This window comes from Myotis nattereri, assembly GCF_964212035.1.
Source record: "Myotis nattereri genome assembly, chromosome: 5".
Lineage (NCBI taxonomy): Eukaryota > Metazoa > Chordata > Mammalia > Chiroptera > Vespertilionidae > Myotis > Myotis nattereri.
The window spans coordinates 99130223-99145999 of record NC_138080.1 but is presented as its reverse complement, the minus strand read 5'-3'; positions in this window follow the sequence as shown (position 1 = coordinate 99145999).

Sequence of the window (15777 nt, the reverse complement as noted above, 5' to 3'; positions counted from 1 at the left end):
TTCTTCACATTTGTTGTTCTTCTGCAAAATCAAAATATGTAATTTATTATGTTTAATAAAATTAGTTATAAGGTAGAATTTATGCCTCCCTTTTTTCTCACTGTTTACTAAATGTTGTAGGTGTTTTCTTTGCCCCCTTATTCATACATACTGACGTCTATTGTATTAAATATAATGTGGGATTTTAATTACCTTGTTATTTATTGTACTGTATTTTTAAAGTTAGTTTCTTTTTATAATTTGCCCTGGAATTAAAGGTAATGTCTTAACTTAAAGAAATTCAGTTTGGGTTAACACAAACTAAATTCTAATCCTATGTAATAAAAGCCTAAAATGCAAATCAACCAAACAGCGGAATGACCAGTGGAACGATTGGTCACTATGACACACACTGACCACCAGGGGGCAGATACTCAATGCAGGAGCTTCCCCCATAGGCCCCAGTCCAGCCAAGGTGGGTGCCAGCAGGGGCCGCCTGATCGTCCTGCCGGTCCCCTGCAGAGGGAGGTGACAAGCAGCAGAGGCGGGGAGCAGGCAGCACCAGGCAAGCAGGCGGCACCAGGCCGGCCATGGCGGGTGCCAGCAGGGGCCCCCGATCACCTCGTGGTCGCCCCACAGGTCGGCCCTGATCACCACCAACCAGGTCTAGGGACCCTACCTGTGCATGAATTTCATGCCTCTAGTAGTATAAAAAAGTTTTGCTCCAAAATAGCTTCTGTTCTTTGTACTATTATTATCATACAAATTATATATTTACTAGAGGAGTGGTGCATGAAATTCATGCACTGGGAGGGGATGTTCCTCAGCCCAGTCTGCACCCTCTCTAATCTGGGACCCCTCGGGGGATGTTCAACTGCCAGTCGGACATCCCTCTCACAATCTAGGACTGCTGGCTCCCAACTGCTCTCCTGCCTGCCTGCCTGCCTGCCTGCCTGATTGCCCCTAACCACTTCTACCTGCCAGCCTAATCACCCCCTAACCACTCCCTGCCAGCCTGATCAATGCCTAACTGCTCCCCTGCTGGCCCGATTGCCCACAACTGCCTTCCCCTGCAGGCCCGGTCCCCCCCAACTGCCCTCCCTGCAGACCTGGTTGCCCCCAACTGCCTTCCCCTGCAGGCCTGGTCACCCTCAACTGCCCTCCCCTGCAGGCTTGGTCACACCCAACTGCCCTCCCCTTCCAGCCTGGTCACCCACAACTGCCCTCCCCTGCTTTCCATCTTGTGACAGCCATCTTTTGACCACATGGGGGTGGCCATCTTGTGCGAGGGTGTGACGGTCAATTTGCATATTACCTCTTTATTATATAGGATGTAATAGAGACTCATCAATACAGATTATTACTATTACTCTATGATGTTACATTTTGGAACAGATAGAAGAGTTAAAAACACAAATGCATTTATACAGTGTTTTATGTTTACTTATGCAGTTACTTTTCCCAGATTATTTCTTTGTATAGATTCAAGTTACTGTCTATAGTGTCTTCCATTTCAGACCAAAGGACTTCCCTTAGTATTTCTCATATGGAAGTTCTGCTAGTTGTCTGGTTTTTGTTTTTTAAGGCTAACACCTTAAGCTATGGAGAGGAGTATATGAATAAAGCAAGTTAAAATACTACAGAGCTCATTTTTCTTACCACTTTAGACATTTCCCTGAATAAATGTTCCTTGGATTGTTTCAAGTCTGCCGTTAATTTCCAGAGTTCTGAAAAAGTTGATTTTGACAAATTTTGCCAGTGTTCTCTTTGCATTTTGGAGGTCCACCATTACAGAAGTGTTCTGTGTCTTATGGATACTTATGATAAGACATGGAAAACTGGCATTCTGTCATCTGAAAAATAACAGAATATTGGGTTCTCTGTTTATCCCCAATCTGGATCTTTCCATTTGTATGGGGATCTGCCTCATGTTACTTTTCCCTGTGCTCCAACTCAGATTTTAATTTTACTTCATTTTTAATAAAAATTGTATATATTCAAGCTGTACAACATGATGATTTGATATACATAGTGAAATGATTATTATAGTCAAGGTAGCTAGGTACCATTTTTTTGTTGTGATGAAAGCACCTAAAATATACTCCTTTAGCAAATGCCCAATGTTCCATATAGTATTAACTATAGTCATCATGATGTACATTAGATCTCTAAACTTATTTATCTTACAGAACTGCACCTTTGTACCATTTGGCAAACACCTGCTCATTACCCCCAAGCCCCCACCCCTAGTAGCCTGCACTGTATTATCTGCTTCTATGTATTTAATCTTTATAGATTCTATATATAAATGAGATCATGCAACTTTTTCCTTTCTATGTATGGCTTATTATAGGTTTTAAAATTAGTAGAAAATAAGGTACCTTTTGTCATAAGTTTGCTTTTTACCTTAACATACTTCTAATAGTAATGTATTTAGAAAGGCCAGCTTGAAAATAAAATTATTACAAAACTTAAACCTTTGTAACATAGTAAACAAATACTTACTGATAAGAGAATTCTGTTTCCTCCTCTGGGGAAATTCTCTCATTGTCACTTGTGATAACATGAGACATTAAATTATAAACAAATATTATTGTTCATTATTATGACCAATAAAATAAGAAACAATATAGATTTGATAATTGAATAGATGGTTGTATTAAATAAAACATCCCCTTATATTGTGATATATTCCCTTAGCAGTGAATTCATCCATTCTGATTACTAGAGCATACTAGTAATTTAGTAAGTTAAGCTTATATAGTTCATTTTTCTAGAAACACTTATTTTCAGCTCTATTTACTTGTAAGAACAAGCTAATTTTAAAAAATTCAAAAACTTATGTTGAAGGACACTATAAAGTTCCCAATGATTTTATTTATTGGTGTTTATTTGACTATGCTTAGTGTCATGGCATACCTTTTTAAAAATTCACATAGCAAGAGGTTTTTAAACTGATTTAAGTCTTTCCCCAGATTCTGCCTGATGTTATTTATCCTTGAGAATAAAATTGACCAAGATATAGTATAAAATAAGTCTAAGGATCTAAATACACTTAAATTCTGATCTGAGCTTTATAGAGATAAATTAGTAGTAGATAAATTATTGTAGAAGCACCTTGATACTTAACACTTCTTGAATTCTGTGTTTCTATCTGTAGAAGGCCTCCATACACAGTGATTGAGATGGTGAAATTAAATAATGTACACAAACCAACTAATGTATAGATGCTAAACATAATACATTTTCCTTCCTTAACTACACTATAGAAATTCTAGAAAAGATAAATGTAAAAGGGAATGACTGCCTTTATGTGATGGACCATCCCTCGGTTAAAAGTGGGACTTATAATAAATTCCATTTTAAAAATTTATGATTCCAATGAATTATATTCAAAGACTAATAGTCCCTAATTCTCATTCAAGTAGTCAGTTACTTGATCATGTATTGATTTAACAGCAAATATATATTGAGTTACCACTAAAAGCTTGGAATTAAGGATATAATGGTAGAGAAAAGAAGGATGGTTGCTACATGCAAGAAGCTTCAGTCTAGTGAGAACACCTGAAAAGCAACAAACAAAATCTCTCTAAAATTCTTAAAATCCATAATAATCAGATATTATTATAAACACACTAGAGGCCCGGTGCACAAATTTTGTCCACAGGTACGGTCCCTAGGCCTGGCCAGCAATCAGAGCCAATCAGGGCCTTCCTTCCCCAGCTGCCAGCTACCTGCCAGGGCCTTCCTTCATTCCATGCCACCCCCTGGTGGTCAGCGCACGTCATAGCAAGCAATCGAATTCCCAGTCTCCCAGTCGAACTCCAGAGGGGACACTTTGCATATTTGCCTTTTAGATAGAGAAATAAGAAAAGATACAGAATGATGGCAAATAACTGCAGGAGGGTGGTCATAGCAGGTCTCTCTGAGGAGAATGACATCCGGGTCAAGACTTGAAGAATGGGAAGTGGGGGCCATACCAAAAGCTGGGGAAACCATTTCCAGGCATAGGGAAGATAAAGTGCCAAGTCTCAAATATGGGGAAAATCTTAGCCTATTCAAGAAACAGAAAGGAGCCTAACAAACCATTGGAAAAGTGATGTGAAAAGAAATTGATCATTTTGAGCAGGAAGCAGTATAGGCAGGGTGTTGTAACTAAAGGTGTTTGGATTTTGTCCTAGGTGCAGTGGGAAAGCAATGGTGAGGCTTGGTCTGATTTGTGTTCTATAAAGATAATTCTCTCTGCTCCGTTGAGAATGAATTTCAAAAGGCCAAATATGCATATATAGGACATACCCACCACCCCACACAGTGTCTCAAGAGGACTGTGAGAAATGGAAACATGGTATTTGGCCAAGTTCCTGTCAGATGGTGGCAGAGAAATTTGTGACCGAACACGAGCCCCCCAAAGGTCTTTGATGACCAGATGGTGAAGAGACCACCTTTCCTCTCCATGCTGCCTGCTTGGTCTCTGCACAGCAGCTGCCCAGAACCTGTAACAGCATGTGGAGATGCACAAAGGATGGGACCTAGATAGCGATGCCAATTTCCCATTCCCTAGGGACAGCTACCTCAATGTGATCACTTTCATACAAGATATAGTTTCATATTCAGTTATGTGAGATAGTCCAAGTATAAAAATGTCCACTGTGTGAAATATTCACTGGGTAGGAACAATTCATTTTTATTACTCATGTAGTACCATGAATGTATATTTTATGTAAATATTATTCAGCCCTTTGCTAGGTCAGATTTCTTTTGCACATGTATATTTGGTATATTCCATTAGTGCCAGGTTTCTTGTGTACATGGGTGTTGTTGATGAAGGATTATAACCCTGTGATATCTGATCACCAAAAATTAAATCAATTGACAATAATCTTTCACCTTCCTGCAGCATTCCTTAGTTAACATGCTACAGGGTTTCAAAGCTAGAGTTCTGTTGTCACATTACACTTCCATAGGACTTGTAATAAATGAGAAGCAAAGAGTGCAATGAATTTAGCCTTTAAGATGCAAGATATTGATTGACATGTTGTGCTAACATGAGTGAAAGACAACGATAGTACAGTAATTAGTGCAAGCCTTCCATTTTGCGTTTATCATCTTGAAGGAAAGAAACAGGAAATAACAAGGCAACACTAAGGAAAATAAATAGCAAAAAGGACAATTCAATTACAGGAAAAGATAATAATTTTGTTATATTGATTGAGACTATATAAAGAAGTTATTGTTTTGTTCTATTGTAAAGGAAAAGAGCATGAAATTGTTGATCCTGCCAAAACCTACTCATTTATTTAATGGTTGCCAAATACAGCTCTCAATATTCTGCTAGAGATTTGACAGTTACGGTTTTGCCAAGGTTGTTTGGGAACACTTCATACTTCCCCATATGTTGTTAGAAGACAACCCTAGAACATAGGATATAAGCCAGGCTGGAAATGCAGCTCTTTGTGGGATCTGTTTTGTGTTATTGTTGTTGTTGTTGTTCTTGTTCGTGTTAAGTTTTCATATAATGAATATTAATCTGTGTCCCTTTGCTGATCTGAGAGTGATGGAGGGAATGGTGCAAATTTAAGAGGCCAAGGTAACATTGGCAGCCCAAATTAGAATCCACTTTTGTTTCCAAAATCGAACCAACAGCAGTTATTAAGTTAAAGCACTTTGTGAGGTCCTGTTTTACATAGTCTCAATTTATTTCCAGGAGGAATTTTAGACCTTATTGTTGATTCACCACAAACCGATGCAGTCCAGCTAACTCCAAAGGGAGTGGGTCTGAGCAAGACAAGGAATTCTACCTACTTCTCCTGTGGAGCATCTTTTCTGATGGGGGTGAAGTTGTTGGTGTTGGAGTGAGTGATTGCTCAGATTCTCCTGGGCTTAGTCTGGCATTGCTTACGAAAGCTTTTATTGTTATTAATATTTAACATTGACTGGAGGCCAACAGTGCTCTAGGTGATGAACACAACAGTGAGCTAACTCTGGTCTTTGTCCAACTGGATAATTTCCAATTATACAACTAGGGACTGGAACTTGCTCTATATAAATATAGGGATAAGTAGGACAGTGTTGGGGAAAAATAAGTAGTCATTAATATTCTTTGACCTCTGATAAATTTTCATTGTATCTTAAAAAAAACTGGTTAACTTTTTAAGGAAAACATTTAAATTTTCTAATTTTGGTTTGTCTTCTCAGCTACTTGCACTAACACATTTATTGAGGTTACTAAGAATAATATATTCTGAAGGTGATACAGCAAAATTATAATAAGTTGGATAAATTATTCAAGTTTAGCTTATATGAACAGTTATTGTTAATTCTGTGGATAATTTTGTGGATAAATGACCATTATATTCTCACATTTTTCCACTTGTTATTAAAATTATACTAATCAAAAACATCAGAGTATCTTATCAAAAAGACAACCAAAGCAAAGACAAATCAATGTTAAAGAAGCTGCTGTTTTTTTCTTCAACTATCCTTCCTAAAAGCAGAAATTATTTTCCTGCTAAGACTTCAGGGGCTGTGTACTGGTTCATCCCCTTGTCTTCTATGTTCGAAAAAGGATTGATTTACCTCCTCCTTTCTCCTGTTTGCTCCCATAATTGATATAGCACTGGATGAGACTAATCCATTAATAGCCACGCGTGTGGTTTTAAAGGAAGTGGAGCTACGGAAAGCATTAAACTAACAAACAGAATGCAGTGTGTTTTATTTATTTATCATTATCCTAAGAGAAATAGGTTGGGGGTGTCATTGTAATATAATCTTATGCTATTAGGTTCGTAATGTTTTGTGTGTTTCATTGTTCTCTTTTCATGTTAAGATTATTTGGGCAACCATTTAGAAATTCCTAAGAATGTCACATCGAAAACCATATCTTTCCGATGACCCTTTTCTTGTCTTTCTGGCAAACATTTAAGTGCACTTGTTTTATTCCTTCTTAACTGTGAGCCTTTAGCAGAGAACTGTGTCTCACTCCTCTGGCTGTTCTTGTGTCTAAAGCATATTGGGCACACAGTAAAATACTTTGTAAAACTTATTTGATTTTCAGATTGAATTTTACATTGTTTTCGTGAAGAACTCAACTTCAGAAAATCTCATATCTATCTTAAAATTTAGTTTAGAGATGATAAAGGATAAAATGAGCAAGAAAATTAGAAAGTCGTTTTGCCAAAAAAAAAAAATATATATATATATATATGAAAGGTGTGTACAGACAATTTTTGGTGAAATATGTAATTACATATAAATTAGCCTTTTTCATTATATCAAGGATCATTTTTTTTTTAGTTAAAAAGTAACACTTAAATTTAACACATGCTTATCATAGGATTGTTACAGAATACACTAAAGAGAAAAAGGTTAAAATAAAAATAATGTGCACTTTCCTTAGTCATAGAAAACTTCCATTTACCGTATTTCCCCTTTTTAATTATTTTGCTTTTTTATTTTTTCAATAAAAATTTATATTTAATATTATTTGGTATTATTTTCAGGTGTATAGCGTAGTGGTTAGAAAATCATACACTTTAAAAAGTGTACCACTGATATTTCCAGTACCCGTCTGGCACCATACATAATTATTACAATATTACTGCCTATATCCCCTATGCTATACTTTACATCCCCTTGACTATTTTAACTACCAATCTGTACATCTCAATCCCTTCATTTTTTTCACACAGCCCCGTAGTCTGTTCTCTGTAACTATGAGTCCATGTACCGCTGGATTTTGGTTCTTCTATACTGTTTGACATATACCTACTTTTTATTTTTCAAAGACAAGGTCCTAGTATGCATAAAATCTTGTCATAACTTTCTTACTTGACATACTGTTCATTTTTCATGCTATTAACTATTCCTTTTGGCAATGCTTTTCTGTCTTCATATTTAAGCGTGATTTTATCAAACCAATTTTCTGTATTTGACTTTTTTAAAATTATCCTCTGTCATAAACAATTTAGGCCCAGCCAGCGTGGCTCAGTGGTTGAGTGTCTACCTAAGAACCAGGAGGTCATGGTTCAATTCCCGGTTGAGACAAATGCCCCGGTTTCAGGCAAATTCCCCTAGTGTGGGGCATGCAGGAGGCAGCCAATCAATGATTCTCTCTCATCATTGATGTTTCTATCTCTCTCTCCCTCTCCCTTCCTCTCTAAAATCAATAAAAATATATTTGAAAAAAAAATTAGGATGAACATTTTGGTAGCTACCAGTAGATCTTTCTGCATGCCCCTCTTCTAACAAAATCTTTTATAAGTATGCTCAAACACATGTGTGTCATAATCACTAACCATTCACAAAATCGTTAAAAATATACATCTAAAATAATTACTTCATTTTTATATTTGGAACAGCATTTGGTTAGAAGAAACCACATGAATTGACCAGCAAATTAAATTTTGTAAATTAATTTTTCCACCACAGGATCTTGGTTGTCAACTTTTATTTCAAATTTCTAGCACGCATATCTGATAGTTCTTCAAACATTAGCCTGTCAGGTGCCAGGTGCTGTTCTAGTAAAAACAGGATGAAGATCACCAAGTTTTTATGCTTGATGTTCTCACAGTTTCTGGGAACAGATTTGTTTTAGAGAAATGAGGCGGCTTGCAGACACAGAGCCAAGATAAGGCTTAACTTTGCTGCAGTTCCTGCCAGTACGCATAAAAGTAACTTGACAATAAGTGAAGAAATGAAGTAATCATAAATGATAATAAAATAATAATAGATGAAGAAAGGACTAAGCTCATATAAGTACTAAAAATTATTTAGCTATTTAATGATACCTATATTACCTATCATTATCACTATTGTTAGACACTAATGTCGTCATGAAGCTTACTATTTATCTTTAGTTAAACAGCATTAAATGCACAGTAGCATCTATTAGAATTCTCTATAAAGAGATAATGAAGATTCTGAATGAATAGAGATTTGATTTACCAAAACTTATATTACAAAGTAAAAACATAATTTACTATTATAGAACTATCAAAGGACAATTGAGTTAGCATGATCTGTTAGGTTTCTTTTTGTTTGAAATCCTTCCTATGTTTTGTATTTGGTATATCCAAATACTGTAATGAGGCATTCATAGCTGCTGACACAAATAATGTTGTCATAAGTACACAAACATTTTGGATCATGCTTAAGTTTTTGCCATAAATATAGCTTGATGTATGATATAACAGTACTTAATGATACATAGATTTCACCATTGTTGATGTAGCTTTAATTTCAGAAAGATGCTTTAGTCCAGTGGTCGCCAACCTTTCAGACCTTAAGGATCACCAGTGGTCCGCAGACCACCGATCGGTGAGCGCTGCTTAGTCCATCTATTTAAAAGTTCCTTCAGAAAGTTCTTAATTTAGTTTTAAAACAATTTTATGTTTAGGCCTCATACTATGGATTACTTGACATTTAGAGATATTTTGGTTTACCCTATCCTTGGAGTCATCAGTATTTTCACTATCATACTGATTTTTTCCAATCAATGTGATGGTGAGCAATGTCATTCTTCATTTCTGTGAGTCAACATGAAAAATTGCATGGGTGGAATAGTCTAGCAGGTAATGCTCAGGTGCTGTTGGTTGTCAAAGAGAAGAGTTCTAGGAAAAGTAAAACCAGTCGTCAGCTCCTTCCCCACAGCACGCTAATCAACGAGCCCAGGTGATTTTGTATCCTACTCATGCAGGAACTATTGCTTGTGTCCATGCCATGTAAACCAAGTCTACCATGTTCAGGATAGGGAACACACCTTTACATCCTTAGCATGGAAGTAGTAGAGTTAGCCTCATAATGAGTGCTTTGGCATTTGTAGGGGTTTGTATCCCTGGTTTAGACCAATTAGTTTAATTTTCTATTTCTGTATATTCAGGGGCTTTCTGGAGAATGGATATAAGTGTTATTGACAGAATTATATATAGGTTATAGGGTTATGATGAAATTTATTGAATATCTCAATTCTGTGTTTGGGTATTTAAAGAAAGAATAAAGTATAGAGAGCAAATTATGCAAACACTTACTGAAAGCTACTTGTTTTTTATTTAAGTATTTCATGGATTTGTTTTCTATGAGGAACTGAAATAAATGTGTAGTTATATTCAAAACTGCTTCATCCTAAAGTCTATTTACATAAAGAACAGAGGAAACCTAACAGATCATGCTAATTGAGATAATTCTAAAAGACTATTGAGTAAAGATTGCCTTCTATGATATTTTTAAATATTCATTAATTTAGAACTAAAAATGTTTCTGTATTTTAAAATTATTGTTTTATTATCTCCGTGTTATTATGACAGTGAGCAATATTTTTTCTCCCTGTAACAATGATAAGCACCATTGACAAAACCCTCAAATATTCTCTGTGCTCACTAGACTTGGGCATTGACTAGGTGCTGAAGAGAAAATGTGTTTTTAAAAAGTTTAATGAAGTTTAAGGCCTACATCCTATCTGTAGAACCTTACAATCTAATTTGAGAGAAATGAGTTGAACAGAATAAAACAATTAACAGTATAAATTAGTTTAATAAAGTCTCAAATATTATATTCATAACATAATAAATATTGAGAAAGAAGAAAATAATAAAGTCACTGTATTCTGAAAAGTATTTTAGGATTCCCTGAAAAGAAATATGCAAGGTTATTTAAAGAAGAATGTTTTTAAGATGACTTTAAGGGGAAGATTTTTATGAGAGCATACTAGAACAAAGAATTTTAAAAATGTGAACCTTGTGATAATGGCAAAGAGAATTTATTGAGGAACTTTTGAAGGAGAAATTATTGTATTTGACATAATACCTGTGGAATATTGAATTACTTTGTCAATGCTGTGTGGAATAAATTATGGGAGGAAGGGTGAAGTGATGTATATAGACAAGGGTTACCAATTAGGAAAATGATGCTTTTGGTAAGATGTGAAATAATAAGATCACCACTGTAGAAGTGAGAAAGAGAATAGCAACTATTGGTTTGAGGTGGTAGCATTGGTGAATGAATGTAGGAGAATCTAATTGATAAAGAGAACTCCACCTGAGAGTAAGGGAAAAGCTTTTTATTTTTAAAGGTTTTGAGACTAATAAAAACATTGAATTTGAGTCACTACAAAGATCCTGAAGGTCAAGGTGATGAAGGTTGGAGATGTAGATTTTGCTGATAACCAACTAAGAATATGTGAACAGGTTCAGTTTGAATTGCTTCAGTATCCAAGGTTATTTGTATAGTAATAGATTTGAATATTAAATATTTAGTTATTTAAATATTTAGGTACTTTAATATTTACATATTTAAACAGATTATATTAGTGCCTATGTGTTTCCAGTACCCCATATAAAGGAGGTGATTTATATGAACCACAGAGATAGGTAATCTCTATATGAACCAGAGAGTAAAGTTGTTGACAGCTAAACTTTGTACATGTATTGAGTATGTATCAGAGCAAGAAGCAGAAATACAACCAGAAAGGAAGACAGGAAAAGAATGAATTTGGGATTACAAGAAAGAAGAAATTGTGGTATAATAAGAGCTAGAAGCTAAGAGAATGTCACGAAAGAATTGGTTTTGTCCACAATTAAGACAGCATCTTCAAAAGATCATGTTTTTTGACCTGTACTTCTGTGTGAGAAAAGAACAACAACAAAAACAAGATCTTGAAAACTGCTGGGGCAAATCAATTCATATATATAAATAAATATATATAAATTTAATCTTATAAAATATATATTTATATAAATGTATGAGTAAATATATATTTGTATATTTATAGTTATATTTTAATAAATAAATATACTTATGCATATTAATATATTTATAATAGATATAAAATTGATATATTTATATATTACATATTACAAATATATATTCATTAAGTATTTCTATATTTATATATGCACACATACATATACATACCTACATACATACAGGTCCTTTGATACAGCAAAAATCCAGACAGCTATGAGCCATAGCAAAGATATAATAAGCAATAAGTTTTGATTACATACAACCTTATTACCCTAACCGAATAAAATATTTTAAAAGACAGTTGAGCAATAATGACATTAAAATAATGAATCCATAAATATAGAAAAGAAGCAAATTACCAAAAAATTCTGATACTTTATCCATTAGTCATTTCTTTAGAAATAACTATAACTGCTTTTGTTAAGGTCAAATCCCTTTGCTGTCTATGCTCTCTGAAGGTGATCTACTGCCGTTTTGAAACAATAATCACAATTTATGTTTTTAAATACATCCTGCAATATCATTTGAATAAGAATTGTTTTCCCAAAATGAATTGTAAATGCCATGCAGGAAGCTTTAATGCCTACTTTTGCTCATCATTGTGACCTAGCACCTAGCATTGTGGCTAGCACTTAACCTCAGCACTATTGACATTTCACGTTTGATAATTCTTTGTTGGAATGGGGAGTGGGTGGGTAACTGGCCTGAAGCATCTCTGGCCTCTAGAATTTTAATGAGCAGAGTATAAAAAACAAAAATTGTCTCCAAAAGAAGCACAAAATTGGAGCACAGGGCTAGCACACCACAGGTAAATAATTATTTGTTAAGGAATAATTAGCAAATCATCAACACTCCACTAGTAAGCAAAACCTACACTGAGAACGAAAGCCTTACAGGCACTTGAGATGACACCCATAGTCTCCACTTCCACTCTCACTCAGTTGCATCCTGACTCCCTTTACAATGAGATTAAGAGAGAGGTTGAAAGATGCTTTCCTAACTCTATCTTGTAAAATAAAAAAATCTGGTTCCTTATTTTAGCTTTAATCTTAGTTGGCCTTGCCTATACAAAAGTATGCTTTAAGCCCCCATGGAGGATTAGAAAGTCTGTACAAAGGTAGTTAAGGAGGCAGTTGACTGAATTTGGTTAAAGATGCAGGATGTCAATGAATTTTTACGTAACCTGAGCTGTCTGTCATTTTAGTGATGGAATCAATCTGACCCAGGGAATGCTCTCATTCATTATGTGTAGGAGTAAAACTCCCTTTGAGCAAGAGACAATTAAGATGCAGCGTGTCTTGTTTAGCTATTCCTTTAAGAGTTTATTTCTTTAAAATTGCAGCTGTTCCTGGGCTACAAACTTTTAGTTGGGTAGAGCATCATTTACTTAGTCATTTGTTTATTTACTACATGGACTACAGTCATCCACAGTGCCTTGATTTCCACTACTGGTAAATTCCATTAGTCATTCTTTTTTTTAAAAAAAAGTGTTTTTATTGATTTCAGAGAGGAAGGGAGAGGGAGAGAGAGAGAAAGAAACATCAATGATGAGAGAGAATCATTGCTCAGCTGCCTCCTACATGCCCCCGACAACCCAAGCATGTGTCCTCAACCAGAATCAAACCCAGGACACTTGAGTCCACAGGCTAACGCTCTATCCACTGAGCCAAACTGGCTAGGGCTAGTCATTCTTTTCAAAGTATCATATGCTATGGATCACAGTGGGAAAACATAGTAATATTATTTATTAAGGCATACTTCTTGTAAGTGTGCTATGGGAAATGTCAAATATTAAATACTTCTCAATTGATACTAAATTAACATGGATCATATGACTTCACATTTGTACCTAATTATACATTTTCAGAGCATTTAGTAACCTTCAGTTTGCCCTCATAATAACTCTCTGATATAGCTAGGGCAGCTGTTTTTCACTGTGTTTTACAAATTAATTAACAGCAGCACTTTAATACACTGAGACCACCATCATCCATGAAGAGCTTCATTATTGTAAACTTGGTTTTGGGGATCAGATTCTTTGTTCACTAATTAAATTTAGCACTTCCTGTAGGAGTCAAAATCAACTAATGGACTTTCAGAGATGTTTAGAAGTTTTACCCTGTTCTTAATAAATCAGAAAAAAAAAAACTAGAGAAAAGAACTTACTAGCAGTAGGCTTTACTTAGTATATCTCTGCCAAGAAAACAGATGTGTACCAATATCAAACTTCAGGCCAGGAGTTCCAACAAATCTTGTGGAGAACTGCTACATAGGGAAAATGTGCTTTTTCCTTTCTAATTTTACTTTGATGCATATTCAGTACTCTGATGTGAAGAGATTTGAGTAATATTAAAATGCTAGTAAGTTTTATTTTTAGAAAATCGAAAAATATAAATGCTTTATTTAAGAGACGTGCCAAAAGATGCACTTTACCCGAAAATTGTGCTTTGTCAGACGGGGATCTGTCTGATTATGGAAAGCTCAAATCCTTTGCTTATTTGTATCACATTTACCATTAAGGTATGTGATGCAGTGCTATATCTCCTTTATGACTGGTGAAGTATTACCTAGGATGCTCTATGGTGAAGGTCTGTTTGCCTCCAGAACCAGCCTTTTCCCCTGTTCTCCTCCCTATGGCAGGAGGTGGACCAGTGCAATCTGTATTTCCCAGCCTCCTCTGCCAACTGCCTCCATCTGCCTTTGGCCAGCGGGAGGCACTGATGGGAAAGCACTGATGCAGAAAAGGAGGAACCTGGATATGTGCCCTCCATTCTCTCTGCCTAGGGATGCCTCAGAAGCCATAGGAGAGGCCACTTGTAGGTTCCACTGACACTATCTTCTCTCTCTTTTTTAAAAAATTTATGTGTAAGTTCAATAGTATTTTGTATCAGTTTCAGGTGTACAGCATAGTATGGTTAGACAATCATATACTTGATAAAGTGTTCCCCCCAATATCCCAGGACCCACCTGGCACAATGCATGGTTATGGCAATATCACTGACTACATTCCCTATGCTGTTCTTGCATCCCTGTGACTACTTTGTAACTGCCAATTTGTACTTCTTAACCCCTTCACTTTTTTTAACCAGTTCTATAACCTCCCTCTCCTCTGGCAACCATCATTCTGTTCTTTGTATCTATGAGTCTGTTTCAACTGTATTTATTTATTTTGTTCTTTAGATTTCACATATAAATGAAATCATATGGTATTTGTCTTTCTCAGACTAACTTATTTTACTTAGCATAATATCTTCTAATTCCATCCATGTCATCACAAATGGTAAGATGTCATTCTTTCTTATGGCTGAATAATATTCCTTTGCATATATGTAACACAACTTTTTCCCTCACTGGTCTATCATTGGGTACTTGGCTTGCTCCCATATCTTGGCTATTGTAAATAATGCTGCAGATCTATAGTGGCATAGAGCCCAGAGCTTAAAGCAGATGTTGTCACATAGTGTACCCTCATATATTGTCTGAATTTATGAAGGAATGAATGAGCACATTCTTAGTGTAAGAGAATCCAAAAACAATGTCAGCATCATGATATACTCAGAGTTAGTAAGAGGGTATGGCATCTCGTACCTCTCTCTTCTTGCCCCCAAATACCAACCTTTATTTGGGGGTGGGGGGAACCTTTAAAGTCTTAATATTGAGAATTGTGTATTATGGAAAGATTTCTGGTATCATAGAAGAGATTTCCAACTAGACCAGCGTTTCTCAACCTGTGGGTCACGACCCCTTTGGGGGTCAGAACGACCCTTTCACAGGGGTCACCTAAATACATCCTGCATATCATATATTTACATTATGATTCATAATAGTAGCAAAATTACAGTTATGAAGTAGCAACGAAAATAATTTTATGGTTGGGGGTCACCACAACATGAGGAACTGTATTAAAGGGTCGTGGCATTAGGAAGGTTGAGAACCACTGAACTAGACTGATCTGTTTTCTCAACTGTTCTCTAGGATAATAAATGTAGAACTCTTACCAGTATTCCTTTGAGTTTAAACAACTTATCATTCAGATACACTTTTGCCCTAGTGGCCATG